Raw genomic sequence first — 24929 nt, 5'->3', positions numbered from 1 at the left:
ACTGTGGTTTTCGTAGTGTAACCAATTAATTAAGCTTACATATGGGAAGAGGCTAGCGAGGCGAACTCAAGCAGCTATGGTTCCAATGTTGTCAAGTTTGAAGTGGACAATGCATGAAGCTTGCTCAAATTAATGGGTAGAAAGCCAAAAGCAGTCCATATTTATTGTATATGTGTGTGAATAATGACTCTTCACCCCAAACCTCTATGTATGATAGGGTTTTATATTTTTTACTTGTTAGTAGTAAGTACATGTCATGTGATGGCTCCATGCACATGTTTCACAACTTTTTTTTGATTTGTTTCTACCTCATTTGGTTGGTTTCAAATTTGCTCAAACTTCCTATGTGCGCTATATATGTTGTACTATTGGGACCCATGTTTGGGCTTTGTTTGTGGTACCACACTTGCAGTGGTACGTACCTCCAAGTATTTTATTCCCCAAAATTATGAATTCTAATTAAATGGTGAACTAAAAACTGATCATCTAAAGTTGGAAAATAAAATCCATATATAGCTGCACATCGAGATATGTGTATAAGGTAGACAAACAGCATTGCCACACATGCCTTATATAAGTTTGTTTTTTCTAGCGGAGTGGATTCCCTAATCACCCCACGGTTGTGACATTGTCAATGTTGTCATGATAAATAACATTGCGAGACTTTCCATCTTATTCTTTTTTGTAGAAATGATTGTCCCATTATGGCAAATGTCCCCATTCGTTTTTCAAATTAAGTAAACGTTATAGGATGAAAATTCATTGAAGTGACAAATTTTCTAGATTTCTAACTATTTTAGCTCATTCAAACAAGTTTGCAATAGGCCGGCCTGTTGTCCAGTGATGATTTTAGAGTACAATTTGATCAACATCACAAAAAAGTGCTTTTAAGGTATCCTAGATGCCTTGGTAATCGTCGAACACTTTCAAAAAGTGACCATATGTGAGCTGTGGAAAAAAGAAAAGACCAAAGTTAATAATATTCCTTAACTATTCACATATCATTTGTCTTTTTTGTGCAAGCTAGAAAATTTCATTTTTTTTGATGAAACTTCACGGATGCATACTCATCTCGTGACCCGTGGAGGCGTGGAGCAATACACAACATAATATGTGTCCCAGCTTTGATTTTCTTCATATTTTTTAAAAGTGCAGAAGTGTGATATCCGATAATAGGATGCGGGTGCAACTAGTTGCAAATGAGATGCTATGCATGCTGATATGATATGTCTTTTGTCGTGGCCCCATCCTACTTCTGCATTTTCTTTACGGCCATATTTTAGTAGTTGCGACCTGGACGTGATCGGACTAGTCGATACCTGATAGTGGTCGTAGTACTGTACAACTTCTGCATGTGGCGTACAAGATGGTTGTAGAAGCCTCTAGAGTAGTAGTACTAGCTAACGGATAGATTATATCTGGAGAAACTGACATAGCCATTGATATGACAAGACTATACCCGGATTTGGACGCATTGCAGTGGCTCCATCAATGTTCCGCTATGATGGTCAATTTTACTGCTACAGCAGATTGTCGACGCAGAGGATTCCTTGGCTTCCGCGCAAGACCCTTCCTAAAGAAGGCATCTGCTCTGGCCCGTTGATACTAGGTTTTCCTTCCCTCCCTATTAGGGGTTGTTTGGTTTAGGGGATAGGTTTATGGGATGAGAGTATCCCCAACCACCTGGCTAGGGATAGCCAATTTTTGTTGTTTGGTTGTGTAGGAATTGAGTGTAGGACGAGAGGTGGTTAGTGGTAGTATAGATTTTATTTGTTTGCTCGAAATGTTAGGGGTGGCTATAAGATGGTGAGATTATCTCTACACACATCAAATATACCACACCTCCTATTTTTATAGCCCAAAAAAATACATAACCGGTGGTATGTGAATTGATCCGGGTAAAAATATTACACAACCGTACAAATATTCAAATCCTATAGTCAAATCCTACATAACTCCTATAGTCAAATCCTACATAACTCCTATACAAATTGTACGAATCAAAGGATATGATTTCCCCCCTATACAGCTCGATCAATGCAATGGTATGATGGCTATGCAGCTATACCTATATAGAAGTAGACTACTAGTAGACTTTGGGACACAGAGATTTGGCTTCCGCGGCCGACCCCGAACAAGATTCTTTTACATTGCCGATATATCTTTTCACTGACATTGAATCGCTGAAACTTGGGGTCCGCCTGTGGCAGGACCAGCCCGTCAATGGCCCAAAGTCTTATGTGCTCCCGCCCTTTGATTTTGGATGGACGGACAAGATTGCCCAGTCCCATCCCTGTCCCGTTCGTTCCAGTTTTCATCCTCCTCCCCGGGGAACCCTCCCCGGAGAGCTCTACACCGACCCCTTCTATCCCCACCTGCTTGTCCCTTCCTTCTTCCTCCAGCGATTCATCCCTCGTTCAACAAGTTGTCTAAGAAGAACATGAAGAAGAGTAAGAAGAGGAAGGAGGCGTTGGTGTCTGAGACTAAATCCGCGGTGAAATCCATCCCGCTGAAAGTCCTGCAAACTCCGACTTTGAAAGTGTACCAGCGGCGCCGGCGGACAGGCATGTCCGCGCTTCCATCGCAAGCTCAGTCTGCTTCGGGCTTGTTGGGTCAGGGCAGAGTAATCCAGCAAGAGTCCTGGTAGGTTTTTATCGCCATGTGCTTTCTTTGCCCCCATGAACGCAGATTACAGCAATGCAAACAGATCCAACTATTTTTTTTAGCCGGGAGAACCAGCTATTTGACCGTCTTTCTTCCAGGGCCGCCCGTTCAAGTGTCGCCCTTCCTACCGATGCCGAGAAATCGCCCGTGTTTCGCCAAGATGGTGGGTACGAAGCTCCCCGGTATGTTTCCATCGCCATGCCGAAGTTTCTCTCGCCTTCCGGCTGGCTAGCGGATCAAACAATTTAACCATCTTTCTTCCATGGCGGCTGGTTTCAGCGCCATTCCTACCCAAGTTGAGAAATCGCTCGTTTCTCGCCAACCCGGTGGGTACGAAGCTCCTGGGTATGTTTCCATCGCCATGCCGGATTTTCGTTGAGTCCTTGCTGGCAGGCGGTGCCAACTAAACCGGCTATCATCTTCCAGGGCCGACGGTTCCAGTGCTCGTGCTTTCTACCGCAGGATCCACTTCGTACTTAGCTATCGAGGACCCGTTGTTTGATGAGCACTTGTTAGCTCTCAAGAGCATTAATAATGTATGCACTATATAATATATATCCATTGCTTTTTTTCTTCCTCTTCATCTCCGTACTGCATGAGGGCTTCTTTAATTCGTAGGACTCCTATAAGAATTGTGTAGCATTTAGATCCTATGGGATTTTTTCCTACATTAGTTGTTTGATTTATAGGAACATATCCTATAGGAACTAATCCTATAGGAATCTAGTAGTGCGAATAATATAGGAATAAAACATTAATTCAACTAGCCATGACATCTCAATCCTATGTTTGTTCCTTTTTTCGAAATGGGGGACATACCACAGCCTCTCGCATCAAAATGATGTATATGGCTGCTTTATTGCTTTCTTCAGTTCATACACAAATTATGACAACTTCTCACGGATCAGCTAGAGTCGACACAAAGATCCACCAACGAAACATAGAAAACAGCGGGTGCCAAAAAGGCAAAAACACATCAGTAAGTAATTCTATGAGGAAACTGCCAGCCACCCCGGCCGTAAAAATCCCGTGCGGCTGTCTCTAGTCAGTTGCACCCAGACTCCATGATATCCCGCTGATCCTCGGGCGGGAGATAAGAAACATACGGATCTAGTGAATAATCATAGGGATAACCTGCAAGAAGGGATGAGATTTGGGTTTATTAAACACGAATTCATTTTGTACATTCCAAATAGCCCATAAAATAGCGCATACACCCACTCTAATGTATACAAAATCCTATGCTTTTCCTAATCTTATGATTTTCCTATCCCGTGAATGAAAAAGGATCCCCGATTCGCTATCGGTGAATTTTTCAATGCAGGAAGGGATTATGAGATTATCGGCGACAGACCGCCGAGATCAAGGGCCGTAACATGCATAGGTTTGGTATCCCGAATGCGGAATCGAGACGAATGCTCAGTCTCCGGGAGAGGAGCAGCCAGTGCGCGTGTGTGCATCTTCGGCCGTGTATGTTTCCATTGCCGTGCCGCAGTTTCATCGCCTCCTTGCTGGATGCCAGATCCAACTACTTAACTGTCTTTCTTCCAGGGATGGCGGTTCCATCGTTGAAGAGGTTCCTATGGACAAGGACTTTGCAGCTCTCGTGCATATTGAAGAGGTTGGCACTCCATTTGTTTATTTCTCCCCCTCATCTGGCACTCGCATACTTCATTGCCGTTGAATTTGCAATGCAGGATGTGATAACACGATTCTCCGTGAAACTGGACCAGATCAAGGGCCACAACACCATCCTTCATAAGAAAATCCGCCACCTCGTGGGCAGGTGCATTTTAAATCGTGCCATATCGGAGGAGAATGCCCGTTCCGTGCAATCTTCTTTTGATAAACGGTACTCGACGTTGTCGCCGAGTGTAAGAAGTTGAAGAAGGAAGTCAAGGAACTACGCGCCCAGCCACCGATGAGTGTGGTCACCGACAAGGCTGGTCGGTGTGATTGCAACCGTGACCGTGAAAGTTTTCGACAGAAGTGGAGTTGCATGCTGAACATGCGCAATATTTCGAGACGAAGTACTTGAAAGTTCGCACAGCAGTGCGATAAGTTGAAGAAGGAAGTCGAGTGTCTCCGCTCCCAGCGAGCCAACTATTGCGACATCGTGAGACCAGGGTGTGCTAATTGCAGCCAGAATTTTGCAATCGATGAAAAGTTGAATTTGGCTTTGTTGTGCAATATAGCAAGACCTGTTCCTCCTCTCGCCTTCGTCTTTTGGCATAATTGCTTTGTCTTCGTATTGACTCCTGAATGCTTCGTATATTTCCGACGGTTTCTGAATTATGTACAACTTTTGTAATATTGGTCAAACTAGTTTTGACCAGGGTTTGTGTAGGGTGGTTGAATTTTTTTGGTTGGTCCAAATTGTGTTGTGTGGTCCAAATGTGATGTATCATCACACCACCATGTGCCCCGCCACCCCCAGGTTTTGGTAATGCCATTTTGATACATGCTTCATAGAAGGAACATACATTTTTTCCGTTAGGGCATGACAATTTTGAAAAATTCAAACAAAAATGGGAAGAGAGAATGGTAACATCATTTTCCATGTGTTGCCCCCGTGCCAAATTTTGGTTCATTTTAAGAATGTAAGGTGACAAATTACTCGAGGAAGCTAGTTGGAGTAGACGGGCATGGCCGGATTGGCATAGGGGATTTATTTTTTGAAGGATGTTATTTTTCATGGACAATATCTGACACAAACAATAAAATGTTAAGGTCTCATATTTTTCTGAATGATTGTGAATTACTTATGACGTTTGGAAGTATTGGTATACATGAGCCCCACATGAAGTTAAATGGTCCAAGAAAAAAAGGTTTCGTACACGTTTCTCGGAAAGTGGAAAATCGAGTACATGCACGACTTCACGCGTCCACAACTCGATACAGAGAGTCGCAGGCTATAAAATAATCGGCCTCATCGTCTCTCGCGAGCTCGTCCTCTCCCCTCCCCCACACCGTGAAAAACCCCATCAACTCACCGCACCTCCGAGGCATCGACTTCCTCGTTTCCAACCGCAAGCAGCATGAAGACAGGTCTTGCGTACGAGGCGGAGCAATCGGCGGCCGCCGCGCAGAGGATTCCTCTCGCGGTAGTGGCCGTCGCGGCGGGTGAGGCTTCACCGGGCACCCAGGCCGCTCGTCTCCTCTCGCTTGTCCGATTCTTCGACCTCGGTCGAAACGGGCGTCCCGGCCGTCGAGGAGAAGGTGGATAGCAACGCCGTTGCTCCCGCCGAAGATCCGCAAGGCGTTGCAGTGCCACCACGGCGAGGTCTTCCTAGACCCGGTGCCGGACGCGGACCTCGACCCCTTCGACGATTTCGGCCCAAACGTTCGGCTCCGGGAGGATGTCGAGGGTGACGACGAGGAGGTACCGCTTCTTTACCGAAACTGTCCCGATCCTCTTTGTGTCATATTACTCGTTCACGTGGTTTGCACGAACCTGGTTCTTGATTGATTTGATCTCCTACCTTGTTCTTGTAGACGTACTTGATTCTACGGTTCGTACGGTCGGATTCTAGTTTAATTTCGACTAATCTGACATGTAGTTGGCTTGATTAGTCATATAATTAATTTATGTGTTCATACTTAGTGGACTTGCAATTGTTGTGGCTTATGTTCATTGCTGTTCATAGGGTTTTCTCGTGATTTAGTATGATTTCTTCTGCCATTTACTTGTTCTACACATTTAATTTTAGGGTTTCTAAGGTTTGCTTATGATAGTGCAGTATTTATTCGATCTGTCATTAAACACCTGATTATTATGTACTTTATAATTCACAGGAATATTCCGATGACATGGACGACAACAAGGAGCGCAGGGACCGTAAGAGCCGCTACGTTCGAAGCGGCCGAAGGGTGGTGAAATTCGTTTCCGCATGCGCGGGGAGCTATTTTGCCCATTCTCGTGGCAAAATCCTCGCGTAAGGACATCCGCAGCCTCGATCCAAGCATGCGACGGGTGTAGGCCTAAGTACATCGGGGAAGCACCGCCCCGCAACCAAGGCCAAGCACGCAGCATATGGCCTCTTCCTCCAGTAATTACGTCTTGCCCGGCTTGTTCCCGGTCAACGCCCCCGCTGCCGGCCCTCATGCTCCCGGTCCTGTTTAAAGTTCATATGTGTAATCTTATTCCCTTTGGAAGTTCAGCATTAAACTCTACTAGTACAACCGTGGTGGTCTTGTGATGTACTCCGTAGTACTCTTTTGATGCATTTGTGATGTAGTAGGAGTAGTACTTTTTTTTGAACTGGTATAGTACTATCTAAGAAAAGTACTCCCTTCGATTCACATTCATTTTACACCAAGAAATATGGATCGGAGTGAGGGAGTAAATTAAACATGGCATCTCGTGCATGAAGCTTGACATATCGATCAGGTTGGCTAGAATGGCAATACAATGCTGCTCATTAGGCAAATGCATGCCATGTAAAGAAGTCTATACTGACATAAAAAAAGACTACATTGGGGATGAGAGTCAATTGGGGCATCTACAATACGGAAAATCTTGCTCGTAGCTGATTTTGGCTAAGAGGGTTTTACTCACATTACATGTGCCACTTTCCTTGTCTGCAAAACAAGTTCCAATAAAGGAAGAGGAAAGAAGAGGACATTGTGGGCGAGATTGAACACCTTTTTTTGTGTTAAGCTGAGGCCTCGTTTAGCTGAGGATTTCGACTTAGGCCTAACAGCTCAGCACACCCACAAATAAATCTCCTTGCGCGCACCACTGTCAGCAAAAATAACAAAATTAACACGCAAGATTAAGAATGAAGTGAATTTAAGTAACTTGGTTAGCTTTTCAAGCAATATATTCAGAGAAAGAGCACACATGTTCGGCTCGAAATAATCGTAAGAGAAGAACAATAAATCTAAGGCACCCCACTTCATCGGAAGAAGGGGCGCGACAACGCATGGATTCATACCTTGAGTCGACGCCGGCTCGTAGAAGGGCGGCCGCGCCTCGAGGATGCCGGCGACGTCTCCACCTCGGTATCACATGTGATCGCTTCTCGACGGGCGGTGCTCCGCGCCATGTAGAAGATCTTTCAAAAGAGGAGAGCCCGATGACGCTACTGACGCCTCAACCTTGATAGCACCGGCCTGTTGCTCCGCACTGAGATGCGCCACATGCAAGATTTAGCGGATGCGCCAATTTCAGAGATATGTCATGATCGTTGTAACAATTTTCAACGTGATGATGATTTGATCCCGCACTCGGCCTTGAACATAAGTACTAGTACAGTCTCACAATTTTTTTATCATTATACTTTGCGAGATTTAGCGGATGCGCCAATTTTAGAGATATGTCATGATCGTTGTAACAAATTTCAACGTGATGATGATTTGATCCTTCACTCGGCCTTGAACATAAGTACTAGTACAATCTCACAATTTTTTTATCATTATACTTTGCGAGATTTAGCGGATGCGCCAAATTCAGTAGATAGATCATGATCATGGTAACACACTTTTCAATGTAATGATGATTTGATGTTGCACTCGACCTTGAACATAAGTACTAGTACGGTCTCACAATTTTGTATCATTATACTTTGCAAGTTTTAGCGGATGCGCCCATTTTCGCAGGTAGATCATGATCATGGTAACAAATTTTCAACGTGATGATGATTTGATGTTGCACTCGACCTTGAACAGAAGTACTACTACTGTCTCACAATTTCTTTCTCATTATACTTTGCAAGATTTAGCGGATGCGCCAAATTTAGAGATAGATCATGATCATGGTAACAAACTTTCAACGTGATGATGATTTGATGTTGCACTCGGGCTTGAACAGAAGTACCGTCTCACAAATTCTTTATCATTATACTTTGCAAGATATAGCGGATGCGCCAATTTCAGAGATAGATCATGATCATGGTAACAAATTTTCAACGTGATGATGATTTGCTGTTGCACTCGGCCTAGAAGAGAAGTACTAGTACGGTCTCACAATTCTTTTTATCATTATACTTTGCAAGATCTAGCGGATACGCTAATTTCAGAGATAGATCATGATCATGGTAGTGACCGGTATTTAATGTGATGATGATTTGATTATGCACTCGGCCTTGAACAGAGGTACTAGTACGGTGTCACAATTTTTTATCATTATACTTGGACGGTAGCCAAATTCAAAATCTCATAGCGGCAAAACTTCCCGCCCACAAAATACAAAAATTTCACACGCTTCCAAATTCCCATTCTACCCCCGTGGAGATGACAGCAAAGTCGGTTGGTGGGGGGTATGCCCGTCATTTTTTGGATCACCACCTCCCTAGCCCGGAAACCCTCCCCAAAAAAATTCATTTCCCTCAGACCACCCACCGGAACTTCCCAAGTCCCTCTCTCCCACCTCCACGACCACCGCACCGGAACATCCCCGCCGGACTTCCCTGGCCTACCCGAGCCCTCGCGATCCTCGTCATCCGGCTGCCCGCCGGAGCCGCTTCATCGACGCCATCATCAACCGGACCGGATCATCCCCGCCGAACCTCGAAACCATATACTCATCCAGCAGTCTACCGCAGCCGCTTCAGCTGCGGTATCGTCCACCCCACCGGAGCCGCTTCGCCGGATCCGTCTTCCACCGCATCGGATCTTGCTCACCGACACCGCTGTGCATGAACCGGATCTGCTTCACCGGCGCCGTGCATGATCTAAACTCTTCTACTCGTCGCTTTTCTATTGCTTGCCCGCAAGTTCTTGTTTAATCTTGGGGGAACTTGTTTGTGCTAACGACGCGCCGTTACGTTTTTGCGGATGAGATGAGTAACCATGAAGTGTAATGGCCGTCTCTCCAACCCCAAGTAGCACATGTAGCGTACTTCATCACCGGATCTATCAACCCCGGGAAGATCTGCTGTGACTCCCACAGAGTGCTTCTCCTAATGTAAGTCCCTTGTTTTAGCGCCATGTTCTGGGTTCAGATGCTTGTTTGTCTGAAGCTCTTTTAGTTCATTCCTAGCTATGACCGTAATACCTTGCTATTTTCTACTTCATTGCTAACTTTAAGCGATTGAACATTTTGGTTTGCATTCCTCGCTTCCGTAGATGTAGCCATCATAACTTCTATCTTGCTCAGCCGTTGTTACAAAAATTATAGGCTGCTACTATTTTGTTCATGCCAATCTTGTTCTCCCCGAACATGTTGGTTTGTATTCCCCGTACTACAGGTGATGCCATTGTTATTTCTATCTACTTCGTCGTAAGCTAACAAAGTAACTCGCCTATATGTGTTGCTCATTACAACTTTATATCCCGAAACAAATTGATTTGTTTCCCTTATCTACAAGTTTATGAGTGATGCCATTATAACTCCTATCTCGTTTTATTCCTAGCTATTATAGTAACATCCTCGCTATTATTTAGTTCATGGCCAATTTTAAGTAATTGCACATGTTGGTTCGCATTCCCTGCTCTATAGCTTTTGGCATCGTAACTTCTATATTTGGTCTACATTCCCTGCTCTGTAGATCTAGCCATCATAACTTTATCTTGCTCAGCCGTTGTTACAAAAATTATGGCCTGCTACTATGTTGTTTGTGCCAATTTTTTACTCCATGAACATGTTGGCTTGCATTCCCTGTACTATAGGTGATGCCATTGTTTTGTATCTAGTTCATTGTAAGCTAACAAAGTAAGGACTTAGTTTGGCATGCTATCACTCGCTATCTAGCCTCGTAGTACAAATAAACTTGTCATACTACTAGATAATAATTTTGCGTGCCATCTTGTTCTTCAAAAGCTGCATTATTGACTTGTTTCTCTGACTTGGCATGACGCTCACATATGGAATGTTGAACATATTGGTTTGCATTCCCTCTTATACAAGTTCACGAGTGATCCCACTATATTCCGTATCCGGTCCATCCTAAGCTCCAAAGCATTAACTATCCTCTATGTGTTGCTCATTACAAGTTTATATCCCGAAACATCTTGATTTGCATCCCCTTCACTATAAGTTCAGGAGTATTATTTAGTTCACGGCCAAAATGAAGTAATTGCACTTGGCACATGTTGGTTCACATTCCCTCCTCTTTAGCTTTTGCCATCGTAACTTCTATTTTTGGTTTACATTCCCTCGCTCCGTAGATGTAGCCATCATAACTTCATCTTGCTCGACGTTGTTACAAAATTTATAGCCTCGCTACTATGTTGTTCATGCCAATTTTGTACTCCCCGAACATGTTGGTTTGCATGGGACTCGACAAGTAGTAAGTCTCGTTGTTTCATTCTAACATGCTCGTTATATTGGTCGTTGGTATGCGGCATGCACTCTTTGTTTGCTTATTGTGCGCATTACAATGATCTTGTTATAATGACGAAATGATGAGTTCCAAATTCTTTGGCAAACAATATTGTAGTGTCTTTGCCTTTCCATTGTTGCTGTCTTAACTTGTAATGTCTTTGTTTCGGATATAGGTGCTGCATGGACAACTTAAAAGATTGCCGGATCGCTTCATTGTATTGCTAGGTTTAATTACCATTCAATTTCTCTGGGTTCTGTAATATTTTTTCAAAGCCTTGCAGCTGATGTAATATTTAGTTAGTTTTTATAGTTCTTTCGCGCATTTTTTCTTTGGTGCTTGTGGTAAGTGAGGCTATCCGACATAAATCAATGCTACGTAAATATTCTCAATATCTAAATCACGAATTCCCATCCCTTAAACGGCCCAATTAAGCGAAATCACATATGTGCTAGCCCGCAAAATCCTAAAGCGCCTATTATGCCAGCATATAAACAAGAACTAAACGGGCTGGCCCACTTACTTATTGGGCCAGCCCACTTGATTTACGGTGGACCCCACACTCTAATTGGGCCGGCCCACTTGCTTTAAGGTGGACCCCACCCACTACTGGGCCGGCCCACTAACTAGTTGGGCCAGCCCAATTGCCTTTGTGGTCGACCCCACATACTAAATGGGCCGGCCCTTAAAGAGGAAAGTGGGACCCACCCGTGTTTTCGGCCCGGCCCACTATCTTGTTGGGCCGGCCCACTTGCTATATGGTGGACCCCACATACTAAATGGGCCGTCCCTTTAACAGGAAAGTGGGACCCACTCCGTGTTTTCTGCCCGGCCCACTATATTGTTGGGCCGGCCCACTTGCTATATGGTGGACCCCACATACTAAATGGGCCGGCCCTTTAACAGGAAAGTGGGACCCACCTGTGCTTTTGGCCCGACCCACTATCTTGTTGGGCCGGCCCACTTGCTATATGGTGGACCCCACATACTAAATGGGCCGGCCCTTTAACCGGAAGTGGGACCCACCCGTGTTTTTGGCCCGGCCCACTATCTTGTTGGGCCGGCCCACTTGCTATATGGTGGACCCCACATACTAAATGGGCCGGCCCTTTAACAGGAAAGTGGGACCCACATGTGTTTTTGGCCCGGCCCACTGTCTTGTTGGGCCAGCCCATTTGATCTAATGTGGACCCCACGTACTAAATGGGCCGGCCCGATAGCAGGAAAGTGGGACCCACATGCTAATTGGGCCGGCCCAATAACTTTTTGGGCCGGCCCACTTGCTTTAAGGTGGACCCCACTTGGTAAATGGGCCGGCCCGATAACAGGAAAGTGGGTCCCACATGTCTTGTGGGCCAGCCCTTTTGCCTGTTGACCGGACAAACGAGTGCATTCGGCCCGGCCCACATGCTTAGTGGGCCGGCCCATTAATGTTTTGACCACTCAACCTTAGAGGTTAGGCCCGGCCCACGTAACTAATGGACCAGCCCAGCTATATAGTTGACCGGTCAAACTAAGTCAGCTGGCCCGGCCCGCAAACTTAATGGGCCGGCCCGCTTAAGACGTGGCAGGCCTCGTGTGGGCCTACCATCTACCACGGAGTTTCAGCCGGTTAACGCCGTTAACTGCCAGTTAACGGCGTCTGCCACGTGTCAGTTTGCATGACGTCGCGCAGCCAACGGGCTCCCGGAAACACTTGGGCAACGGTCCGATTTTCCGTGGCGGAAGGGCGCCCAAGCGCGACGGACCGAAAAAATCGTCGTAGGACTTTGCCTGACGCAGTTTCCACAACAGAACCCATATCGTCGGGTTAGGCCCATAGGCGAGGAAAAATACCCCTTAGCGGACGATTTTGAGACGTTGTCTATCAGAACTTTTCTTGTAGTGCAGGTGATTGTTGATCCACATGAACCTATGTTGCTTGGTTGTTTAATTGCATCCATATGTTGTATCTGCTGTCACTAATTGTTATTCTTTTCGTGCCAGCACATATCCAACCCATCAACATCGAGCATGGCAAAGACTCGGGAAGAAGCAATACTGCTGGTATGCGGCTTCATCCTAACATCATTTTGTCTAATTGAAGCTTTTAATCGGGTGCTTGGGTTTTTTGGCTCATGTCGAATATTTCTGTACCCTAGGATTAAATGAAACTAAAAGTTGAAAATTGCTATGATTAAACAATTTACCTTAGTTGTTCGAGTTGGCTTGCTTCTATGCATTTCAACCATCAATCTAATGGTTACATATTTTTCTCATACATGTAAAGAAGCGCCCCTCACCGAGATAGAGAAGGACAGGGCTAGGACAATGATGCGGAAAAACCGTGTCTTACAATCCCTGGGTATCCCCGCTGTAGTGTCAATTTTTAGGAAGTCATATGGTGGTCGAGGTGGAGGTCGTTCCACACTTTCAAATGATGAGTCATCTGCCATAACACAAGGCGAGAGCTCAGATTATCATTCGAGCAATGACCAATTGGTTGACCAGGAGGATGGGGAGGTTGAAGGGAGTATAGGGGAACACATTGAGAAGGTGCATTCTGCTTATCATCTTTGGAGGGCTGGCATTACTTGTATCTGTTTTCTTATTTCTGTTTTGCTATAACCTGTGATGTAATGCCATTTTGTTTTGCTATTTTTGCGAGGCATTGAAGGATCCCAAGAGTAGAAAGAAAAAGGCTTCTGTTAGAAAGACAAGCCCAGGGAGGAGGAGTAAGAGGTTGCAAAAGGAACAAAGTTCAATGCCTCCTGTTAGAGTGTTTGCTGATGCTCCAGGAGGGAGAAAGAGGCATCTGGAACCTGTTGCTGAAGCTCCTTCCAAAAGAGTCACCAGGAGGACATCAAGTGAAGCGTCTGCAACCAACAATGAAGATACTCCGCCCCGCAACAATCGCAGTAGCTCACCGCAGATTGATGAAAGGATTGATGAAGCAAGCATTGTTCGCAGGGACACAGGTCCTACTGCATCTGATGTCATGGCCCATCAGCACTTTGATTCTGATGGTTTTCTTGATCCTGAGGATGATGAAGGCAAGTTTTTGTTGGACAGCTGTCCACACTATCTACTGCCTTTTTTGTTTATCTTTATAAACTCTTTTGGATGTGGGTGTTGCTTTCTGACATGATCTTTGTATGTATGCTATTCAGGTGGAACCACTGCTGCAGGTGGCCGTAAAAGGAAGGGCACCGGGCTGGAGCAGATTTGCAAGGGGATGGGAGTCAAGCTTACCATTGAGATTCCTCCAGGGCTGAAACGTCCTGAGAAGCCTTTGCCTGCTGCCAAGTTTGCATCGGAGGGTGGAATGCTTGCAAGAGGCCAGATGCCGCTCCTTCCGCATTTCAAGTTGTACAAGAGGGATGAGAATTTGTTGGCCGACTTCGTTGGAAAGATGGGGGTAATCTTCTTCATCACCAGTTCATTTGTTAGATGATAGGAGTGCTTGCTTGATTGTTCATAGTTCATGATAACTAACCTCGTCCTTGCCCTTGTTTGCTTTGTAGGAAAATTTCAACATGGACACAGAGTCGGAAGACATCCAGAAGGCTTGCAATGACATACTGCAGAAAGTGTCGAAGAACAGGCGCTACATCCTGAAAAGGGACTACTTTGACAAAGTACAAATGAAGTCAGCATCAAGTCCCTTGTTAAGGATGTCTCGGATGAAGAATGGGAAGCTCTAATCGCTCTCGTGGGTAACCCCAAGACACAGGGTATGTTCTTTGCTTCAGTTGCAGTCATTAGTGCTTGCATGGTAAACATGATGCTCATCGTTATAGTGTGCACATTGCTGAATATCATGATTGTGCCCTTCTGCAGAACACATGTACCAAGAACAAGGACAGTCGTGCTGCGGTCAAATTTGGCCAAAAGACTGGCTCTCGTAGCTATGCTGCTCATCTGTATGCAACTGTAAGAACACTCTTACAGAATTTCCTTTTGCATCTTAATCTTGTCTCCACAAGCTTATGTTCCGATTCTTGGTGAACATCATTTCCGGAGGGAGGAGCGCGAGAGGTGAAGAGCTAGATGCGATCGACATCTTTAAGGCGACCCATCACGGCAAGAAGGATGGTTTCTCTGAGGAAGCTCTAGCTGCAATAGTAAGTGACTTGTTCATTTCACTTTTGTGAACCATTCTTGGACCTGTGCGTTTCCTGAATTGATGAATCTTTTGGAAATGGATCTCCAGGCTGATATGGAAGCTGAGATGGCTATTCCTGTGCCAGAAGGTGCACCGCCAAGGTCTCGAGTCGCTGTTGTTGCAAAGGTTCTTAGCAAGGAAGCCAAGCACAGCACTTTCTCGAAGAATGCTCGGACTTCAGCCCAGTTCCTCTGTCAAGCTCAACAAGCCCACCGCAGCTGCTCGTATCGGCGCATGTTCATGACCCGGAAGCACAGTCGAAGAGGTCCCGGGAGGAAGCCGAACGGATGAAGCGACGGCTTGCTCGCCATCATGGAAGAAGCAGCTGCCCGGAAGGAGAAGCAAGCGGCAAATGAAGCCGCACAAGCTCGGCGTGACAAGGACTACATGGAGCTCCTCAATCGGATCGAGGAAAGTGATAGGAGGCTTGCTCACATGATGTCCATCTTCGGAGCATCTGCGAATTAGCTCCTGCTGCTGGTCGTATCCCTTTTTTGTGTCCCGCCATGGAACTTGGTCATATCCTGGCAGCGTGACAATAACTTGGTCATATTTGTGAACTTCTTACTGCGAAGTGGTTGATCTTGTAGTGAATCTGTGAACTTTCTTGACATGTTGGTGAATCTGTGAAATTTTGCTGCTGTCACTCTGCTGTGAAATTTGCAGATTTGAAATGTTGTCTTTTATATTTTGCTGTTGAATTTCCTAATTTAATATATGCACTGTTGGGCTATTGTGGGCTCTTAAAAGGCCATGGCCCAAAGTAGCCTAGAAATATATGGGCTCTTAAAAGGCTACAGCCCAACAAATAATTAATTGCATTTTCGAAAAATGGGAGTTGAAAAGGCCAAAAAAGGCCGAAGCCCAAAAAACTTGCAGGACCGTAAAAAGGCCAAGGCCCATAACTTTATGGACCCAAAAAGGCCAAGGCCCAATATCTTTATGGACCCCAAAAAGGTTGAGGCACAAAACCTTTGTGGACCCTATAAAGGCCTAGGCCCAAAATCTTAATGGACCCTAAAAGGCCAAGGCCCAAAACCATAATGGACCCTAAAAAGGCCAAGGCCCAAAAGTGTAATGGGTCCTAAAAAGGCCACGGCCCAAAACTGTAATGGGTCCTAAAAAGGCCACGGCCCAAAACTGTAATGGGTCCTAAAAAGGCCACGGCCCAAAACTTTAAACAGGCCAGGTCTAGTAAGTACAGCAAGTAAAAAGGACGTTGAAAAAAATAAGCTAAAAAGAACGAGGTAATTGGGCCAGTTACGGGCCAAGGCCCAACAAAGCCGAAAAAAATAATCAGAACTAATGGGCTCAGCCCACATAAGGAGCTAAATGGACCGGGCTGAATTCAGATAACGACGTTTCTAATTCGTCACAATTTTGCCACGTCGGATTGCCACGCTCGACTCGGGGGCAGGTGCCCATGACGTTTTGGGAACGTCATGCAGTCAGTGACATTTTAAAACGTCACAAAGCTCTACGACGTTTTCAAGTGAAACGTCTTAAGCACTCACTGCTGACTCCCAACTTTCGACGTTTTGAAAGTCGTCACAATAACGTCACAAGTAGCCATTAGTGACGTTTCAGTGACACCTTTATTTTGTCAACTTATGGCAGATTTCTTCTAGTGTGTATATATTCTCACTACATGATCAAATGCTCAGGCAATTCATAATAAGAAGCATGCAACTAAGGATACTCAATAGTTATGCAAGTCATGAAAGGATACTAACAATAATAATCAACATGAAACATAAGTATCTGCAGGATTGCAATGTTCATAATGTGATATGATAAAGTGGTATCTCGCTTGCCCTATTTGTGGAACAAAACATAAATGCCGGGGCACCTCTGAAGTGCAAGAAAAGAGTAGAAGTCAAAATATCGAAAGATTTAAGCATCACAATTATACCACAATTAATCTTATTCCGGGACAAGCACATTAAACTAAGAATGACAGCTATGCTTTCAAGAAGGTGCTCGAAGAACGGATGGTGACTCAACATGGCCCTGGGCAGAGGGAAGTAAGATTGCTCATGTGCTAGAGCTTTTCATTTTAAATGCAATCGGAGTGCTGAAAATATATTTTGAGAAGTGCAACTCATGTCAACATTAGTGATAAATAATATGGCTCATGCATAAAATTTCCTATAAGTTTGCTTTCCTCATGCATAATATACTAATAGTGTTCACACCTTGTCCTAATTAGCTTGGATTTCCATGGATTTTCATCACATACATATGTTTCAACCAAGTGTCACAAAGGGGTACCTCCTTGCCTCCTATACAAAGGTCCTAGGAGATGAATCTCATTTGATTTCTCAATTTTGATGAATCTCAGCTTTTTGGACATCCATACCGGGAAAACAAGGACAACAGATATTTGGAATTTCGTCCAGCTGAAACTTCCACCATGTGAACATCGCTTTAGTTGGTGGCCCAATGTTCCTCTCTAACATTATGCATACTCCAATCTTTTCAACTCATGGTAAATCTCCCTTACTTCAAACAAGATGAGCATGCATAGTAATTCACACGATATTCAACAAGGGCATATTGATGGTGTTCCCCATGATAGCATGGTTATCACACAACAAGCAACTTATAAGAACTAAAAATGCATAAGTAACATAATCCTTACCACAATAGTTTTTTAGACTACTTTCCCATGAGCTATAAATTACACAAAACAAGTGATAATTTCTTTGAAGGTTTAAAGGTAGCACACAAGCAATTCACTTTGGAGTGGCAGCGAAATACCACATATAGGTATGTATGTGGACAAATTGGCACTTTGGTTTTTAGTGGTTGGATGCACGAGTAGAGCTCAGTGCAAGCAAAGGCTAGCAATAGAATGGGAAACGACAATCAAAAAAGCAGTAGCTATCATAATCATGCTTGCGACGGATAAAATTAACGGAAGCATAAAAGTAATACAAGAACTCCGAGGCAAGATAAATCATCGAGGCTTAAATGAATTTTTTTAGTCTTATGCATGCTTGAGCATGTGCCAAGTCTATTCAAATGAAGCATTCAGAGGAGGATACTACAATGTCATACCGTTATATGAATAAATCAATGCAAGCAGACATCTATATGACATGTTACCTAATATTAGTAAATTGGAACTAATCATGAGAGAGAATAAACTACTGAGCATCATTAAGTAGCATACACCTTACACAAACAAACTAAGCATGTCCACATAAATGAGTATATGTACAAAAAAGAAAACAAATAGAGTTAATACCAGCCATTCACCACAACTCGAATTGGCGTGACCGTCATTATTGCTCTCCACTTGTGTGACTTGAATAATAAGAAATGATAACCAAGCTCCAATGAAGTCACGGAAGACCGTTGAACCCAACAGCAACTTTACAAAACCAAAGAAGAACAACAAATATTTTTGGGTTTTTGATTTTTAATCAACACACAAAGCAAAATCTTTTTGGATTTTCGCATAGGAAACCATAATTAGAAGATGAAGCAAATGAAGAGAAACAACAGATATTTTTGGTCTTTTTGTGTTTTGAAAAGTAGAAACAAAATCAAGAACAACAAAAGGAAAGAAAACTAACATAAACACACAAATGCAACAAGTGGCAGAAATCTGCCAACCCAAAACAAGAGGCAAAGATCGATTTTTTCTGAAAATGTTCTGTAGCTAATCTGGAAAAGTGCTCAACTAAATAAACTAACAAAGTTTCGACGGAATATGATATGTAGATGAGCGAGATGTCGGTATACCTACCGCCCAAGCTTAGGCTTTTGGCCTAAGTGGAGATCAATCCCACGGGGACCAAGAAGTGTAAGAAATGTTGCCTCCGTAATACGATGAAGAAGCATCCTCGTCCTGATATGGACTTGAGGACGCCTCGGCGTAGTGTGTGGTGTAGTCATCAGTGGCCGCCTCCTCCCCCTCCTAGTACTGACCATGGAATCCAAGCAGTCGCAGCTGCTCGTCCAACTCCTCCTTTGAGAGCGACCACGGCAACCTGTGAACACTAAACAAACCAGCTTGTGGGAAGAGCAAATGCTTCAAATTTCTGCAGGAAATATGGGTTCAGCAAGGATATCAAAAGTTCGCTGGCAAGAACAGCAAGAACACGGGTTTGAGCAATGGTGGGGTGTTTTTTCAGGAGAGATAAGAGAATGGCATAGGAGGGAGCAAGTGGAGGGCCAAAGGGCCCCACACCTGGCCTTGGCGCGGCCAGGTGCTGCCCCGCGCCACGACATGGTCTGGCCGGCCTGTGGGTCCCCCTGGGCTGCCCCAGGTGCCTCCCTGCCCCTTTTCATGCGTAAAAATTTTCTAGATATTTTCTGGAATTTTTCGAGAAACTTTATTTTTGGACCATTTTCAGAATTTGAATAACGATTCTATCACAGGAAAACAATTATGGAAAGATGAAAAACCAAATCAAAACCAAATCTACAGCAACTCTAAAGCATTCTAATATAAAGTCAATCAATAGTACATAGGTGAAAACATAGTTTCATTCATTCAAAATTACTGTGTTAACAAGGTTGATCAACTCTTGTTATCGAAACAATTTTATATGAATCAAAACTTTATATTTCACAATATGATTATGTTACCTCAATCTTGATGGGCATAGTCCCAATCATGACAATATCATTCTCTTTATTTGGCTTGGGCAAAGGCAAATGAAATTTCGCAATTTGGATGGTATCAACAATAATAATTGAGTTTAGGCCATAGTTCCCATCAATCTTCTTGGGAAAATAAACGGTGTGCTCTTTATCATCAACATTGAAAGTTACTTTTCCTAGGTTGCAATCAATAATAGCCCCTACAGTGTTAAGAAAAGGTCTCCCAAGAATAATAGACATATTATCATCTTCAAGCATTTCTAGCACAACAAAGTCAGTTAATATCATACAATGATGAGCAACTTGAACAGGAACATCCTCACATATACCAAGAGGAATAGTAGTACACTTATCAGCCATTTGCAAGGATATATCAGTTGGTATTAATTTTTCTAGATCAAGTCTTCTATAGAGAGAAAAAGGCATAACACTAACTCCTGCTCCCAAATCACACAAAGCCGTTCTAACATAATTATTTTTTATGGAGCATGGAATAGTGGTTATGCCTGGATCACCAAGCTTCTTTGGAACCTTTCCATTAAAGGAGTAATTAGCAAGCATAGTGGAAATTTCCTCATTTGGAATTTTCCTCTTATTAGAGACAATATCTTTCATATTCTTTGAATAAGGAGGCAATTTAATAGCATCAGTCAAAGGAATTTGCAAAAACAAAGGTTTCATCCATTCACAGAACTTATTATAATGTTCTTCCTCCTTTGATTTATGTTTCTTATCTGGAAAAGGCATTGGTTTTTGCACCCAAGGTTCTCTCTCACTACCATGTTTAGTAGCAATGAAATCTTCCTTAGTTTATTTTGTAATCTTAGTATGCTTTTCAGGTTCTTCTTCAATTTCTTCCTTGTCGGAAGCATCATTTTTATCATTACCACTTTCAGTTTCAGCATCAGATATAGATATACTATTAGGATCCTTAGCAGGTTCAGAGGATTCTACAACAGTTTTATGTTTCTTCTTCTTTTTCTTAGACTTAGTCCTAGTATCATCAACTCGTTGAGAATCTTGTTCAATTCTTTTTGGATGTCCTTCAGGATATAGAGTGTCTTGGGTAGAAACACCACTTCTAGCTCTTATTTCATAAGCATGTTTTTCCCTAGAAGCATTTGTTAGCAAATCTTTTTGCACTTTAGTGAGCTGATCAATTTGAGTTTGAACCATATGAAAATGTTGAACAAGCATTTTAACATCATTAGAAGTTCTTTCCACAATATCATGCAAAGTATTGATAGCTCTAGAATTTTCCGTTAGGTGATGTTCCACTCTCTTATTAAAATTATCTTGCTTTACAATATAATTATCAAATTCATCTAAGCATTGATCAGGAGGTTTAGAGTAGGGAATATCCCTATTATCAAAGCATTGAAGAGAGTGTACCTCAATAGTGGAAGAGCGAGGGATTTGCTTACATAATTCTTCTATAGGTGGTAGATTCTTCACATCTTCAGATTTAATTAATAACCTTCTCCTTAAGAGATTTCTTGGCATCCCTCATCACTTCATCATTTAATTCAATCATTCCCCTTTTCTTCGGTGTTGGTATTGGCTCCGGTGTAGTCCAATCATCATAATTTTTGCTTATTTTGGCCAATAATTCCTCAGCTTCAGCCGGAGTTCTTTTCCCGAAAACACAACCAGCACAACTATCTAGGTATGTCCTAGATTCAACAGTTAGTCCATTATAGAATATATCAATGAGTTCATTTTTAGCTAATGGATGTTTAGGTAGTGCTCTAATTAAAGAACAAAATCTTTCGCAAGATTCAGGCAATTTCTCTCCTTCTATCTACACAAAGCCAAAGATTTTCTGCAAAGCAACATGTTGAGAACTAGCATGGAAATATTTATGAAAGAAGGAATTAACCAAAACAATAGGACTGTCAAAAGATCCAGGAGACAAATTATCATACCAAATTTTAGCTGCTCCTTTCAGAGAGAAAGGGAAAATTTTAGTGACAAAGTAAGTACGTATCTTAATATCATCGGAGAATAAATTGCTCAAAGTAGAGAGTTCATTCATATGTTTCATAGCACTTTCATTTTCAGTACCACAGAAATATTCTTTCTCAACAATAGATATGTAAGATAAATCCAGAGAGAAATCATAATACTTATCTCTAATATATATGGTAGATGTGGAAAATTTAGAATCAGGAGACAAATTATATCTAACAGCTTGTCTTGCAAGAAGACTTTTCATAGAACTTGCATCTCTAGTAGTATGACATTCCTATATGAAGTCATCATCAAGTTCAATATAAGTTTCAACAAGATCATCACTAGGATTCCCCCTAGCTTGAGGTGAACTAACATGTGTAATAGTATTTTCAACATTTTCAATTTTTTTAGCTCTAGCAATTGTAGTATCTAGGAAAGGACCTAACGAACCACTCTTATCAAGCACAGTAGAAACATCATCAGGAGCATTATCAGATTTAGCAGAAGTAGCAGTAGCATATGGTGGAGTAAGAAGCTTACTCATAAGAGATGGCGAATCAAGAGCAACAGAGGTGTTCAGAGTTGTACCTCTTCTTGTAGTGGATGGCAATATAGGGAACTTAGATTCAGGAGCTTTCCCCATAATGACTAAATTGCAGCGAACAATATCACCTTCAAGTGGGCTTGTAAATAAAGCTATGCTCCCCGGCAACGACGCCATAAAATAGTCTTGATGGCCCACAAGTATAGGGGATCGCAACAGTCTTCGACGGAAGTAAAACAAAAATTTATTGATTCGACACAAGGGGAGCCAAAGAATATTTATAAGCTTTAACAGATGAGTTATCAATTCACCTACACCTGAAAATAGACTTGCTCCCAATAGTTTATCAGTAGTAATAGTTTTATAGCAGTGGTAGTAGTGAAGTAGCAGCAGTAATGAAATAAAAACAGCAGTAGCGATGATTGCAGTAGACAGCAGGATTAGAATACTGTAGGCACATGGATGGATGAACGGGCGTTTCATGAATGAGAGAGTCCATATAATATCAAGACATAGGCATTGCAAGTAATAATGATATAAGCATCCTAGCATAATATAACCATAGGCGTATGTTCCTATTTAGTCGTGCGTGCTCGCATAGAGAAACTTGCACGACATCTTTTGTCCTACCAGCCCGTTGCATCGGGGCCTCTAGGGAAACTACTGGCAATTAGGGTACTCCTTTTAATAGAGTACCGGGCAAAGCATTAACACTCCATGAACACACGTGATCCTCACATCATAGCCATCCCCTCTGGTTATCCCAATTATTGTCAATTTGGGGCCTCGGGTTCTGTACAACAATATGTGTATACAACTTGCAGATATGATCAAAAACAATAATTATCATGATGATTCAATAACATGGTTAGATCTGAGATCATGGCACTCAGACCCAAAGTGACAAGCATTACGCATAGCAAGTTGGGACAATGTCAAAAATACTAACAACGGATACTAGGCACTATGACCATAACAATCTTATAGATATTACATGACCAATCTCATCCAATCCCTACCATACCCTACAACCTACAGAGGGGAATTACTCACACATGGATGGGGTAATCATGGATGGTTGATGGAGAGGCGTCGGTGATGGCGATGGCGATAATCTTCTCCAAATCCCCTTCCCGGCAGGGTGCCAAAACGGAGTTTCTGGTCCCCGGATTGGAGTTTCTGGTGGCGGTGGAGCAGCGGAACTCTTTCTGGAAATACGTCGAACCCCCTCGGTTTTCAGGTCAGGAGTCTTATATAGTGCGAAGGAGAGGTCGAGGGGGTGGCTGAAGCGGCCAGACCACCCCTAGGCAAGGCCAAGGCCTGGCACGCGCCTAGGGTAGGTTTGCCCCCCTCCCCTCCGTCTTGTCTTCTGACACCAGAGCAATTCTGCTGAAAATAGCGTTAGTATGCGTTAGTTGTATTTAAAACACACAAGATAGATGGCAAACAACAGCAAAAGTTTTCGGGAAAGTAGATACGTTTTGGACGTATCAATCTCCACTTAGGCCAAAAGCCTAAGCTTGGGGGAGGTATACCGACATCTCACTCATCGATACATCATATTCCGTCGGAACTTTGTATATGCATGTTTCGCTTTCTTTTGTTCTTGTTTAGTTTATATCTGTAATTTCTCTTTATTGAATCTTGGAAGTTGTTACCACTTTAATAACCTCTCCTTATCCTATTTATTTCGTTTTTATAGCAAGGATAGCCTCTAATAGGAAGGAGGTAAGAATTGGGGAAGTTGCTGTCCCAAACCAGATTATGTGTTGCCACCAAAAAAAATTGTATTCCCAGCCAGAACGTTGTATTGAGCTGCCAATTTTTGATAATATGCCCCAGATTGTTATCTAACTTCCATTAGTTTTGCACTTTTCGATTTGAGCAACAGAACATTTTCAAAAAAAATCGATCTTTACCTGTTGTTCTGTGTCGGCAGATTTTTACCACTATTTACAATGGCATATCTATGTTAGTTGTCTTTATTTTATTGTTATTGTTTTATTTCTATTTTCCAAAACACAAAAGGACCAAAAATATTTCTGTTGTTTCTCTTCATTTGCTTCTTTAGTTTTTAAGTTTTAGTTTGTTTCATTTTCTCTTTATGGTTTGCTATTCGAAAATCTAAAAAGATTTTGCTTTGTGTGTTGATTTAAAATCAAAAACCCAATTTTTTTTGTTGTTCTTCTTTTATTTTGTAAAGTTTGCTGCAGGGTTCAACGGTCTTCCATGACTCCATTCGAGCTTGGTTATCATTTCATATTAATCAAGCCACACAAGTGAAGAGCGATAATGAAAATTCGAGATGTGGTGAGAGGCTGGTATGGACTCTATTTTTTTTCGTTTTTGTACATATAATCATTTATGTGGACATGCTTAGTTTTTTTGTGTAAGGTGTATGCTACTTAATGATTGTTAGTAGTTTTTGCTCTCTCATGATTAGTTCCAATTTACTAATAGTATGTACCATGTCATATAGATGTTTGCTTGCATTGCTCTATTCATAAAACGGGATGACATTGTGGTATCCTCCTCTGAATGTTTCATTTGAATCGACTTGGCACATGATCATGCATGAATAAGACTAAACAAAAGTCATTTAAGCCTTGATGATTTATTTTGCCTCGGAATTCTTGTATTACTTTTATGCTTGTGTTAATTTTGTTCTGTCGCAAACATGATTATGACAGTTACTGCTTTCTTGATTGTCGCTTCCCAGTCTATTGCTAGCCTCCACTTGTACTGT

Source organism: Lolium rigidum, chromosome 6 (assembly GCF_022539505.1).
Source record: "Lolium rigidum isolate FL_2022 chromosome 6, APGP_CSIRO_Lrig_0.1, whole genome shotgun sequence".
Taxonomy (NCBI): domain Eukaryota; kingdom Viridiplantae; phylum Streptophyta; class Magnoliopsida; order Poales; family Poaceae; genus Lolium; species Lolium rigidum.
This window is presented reverse-complemented; position numbering follows the sequence as displayed.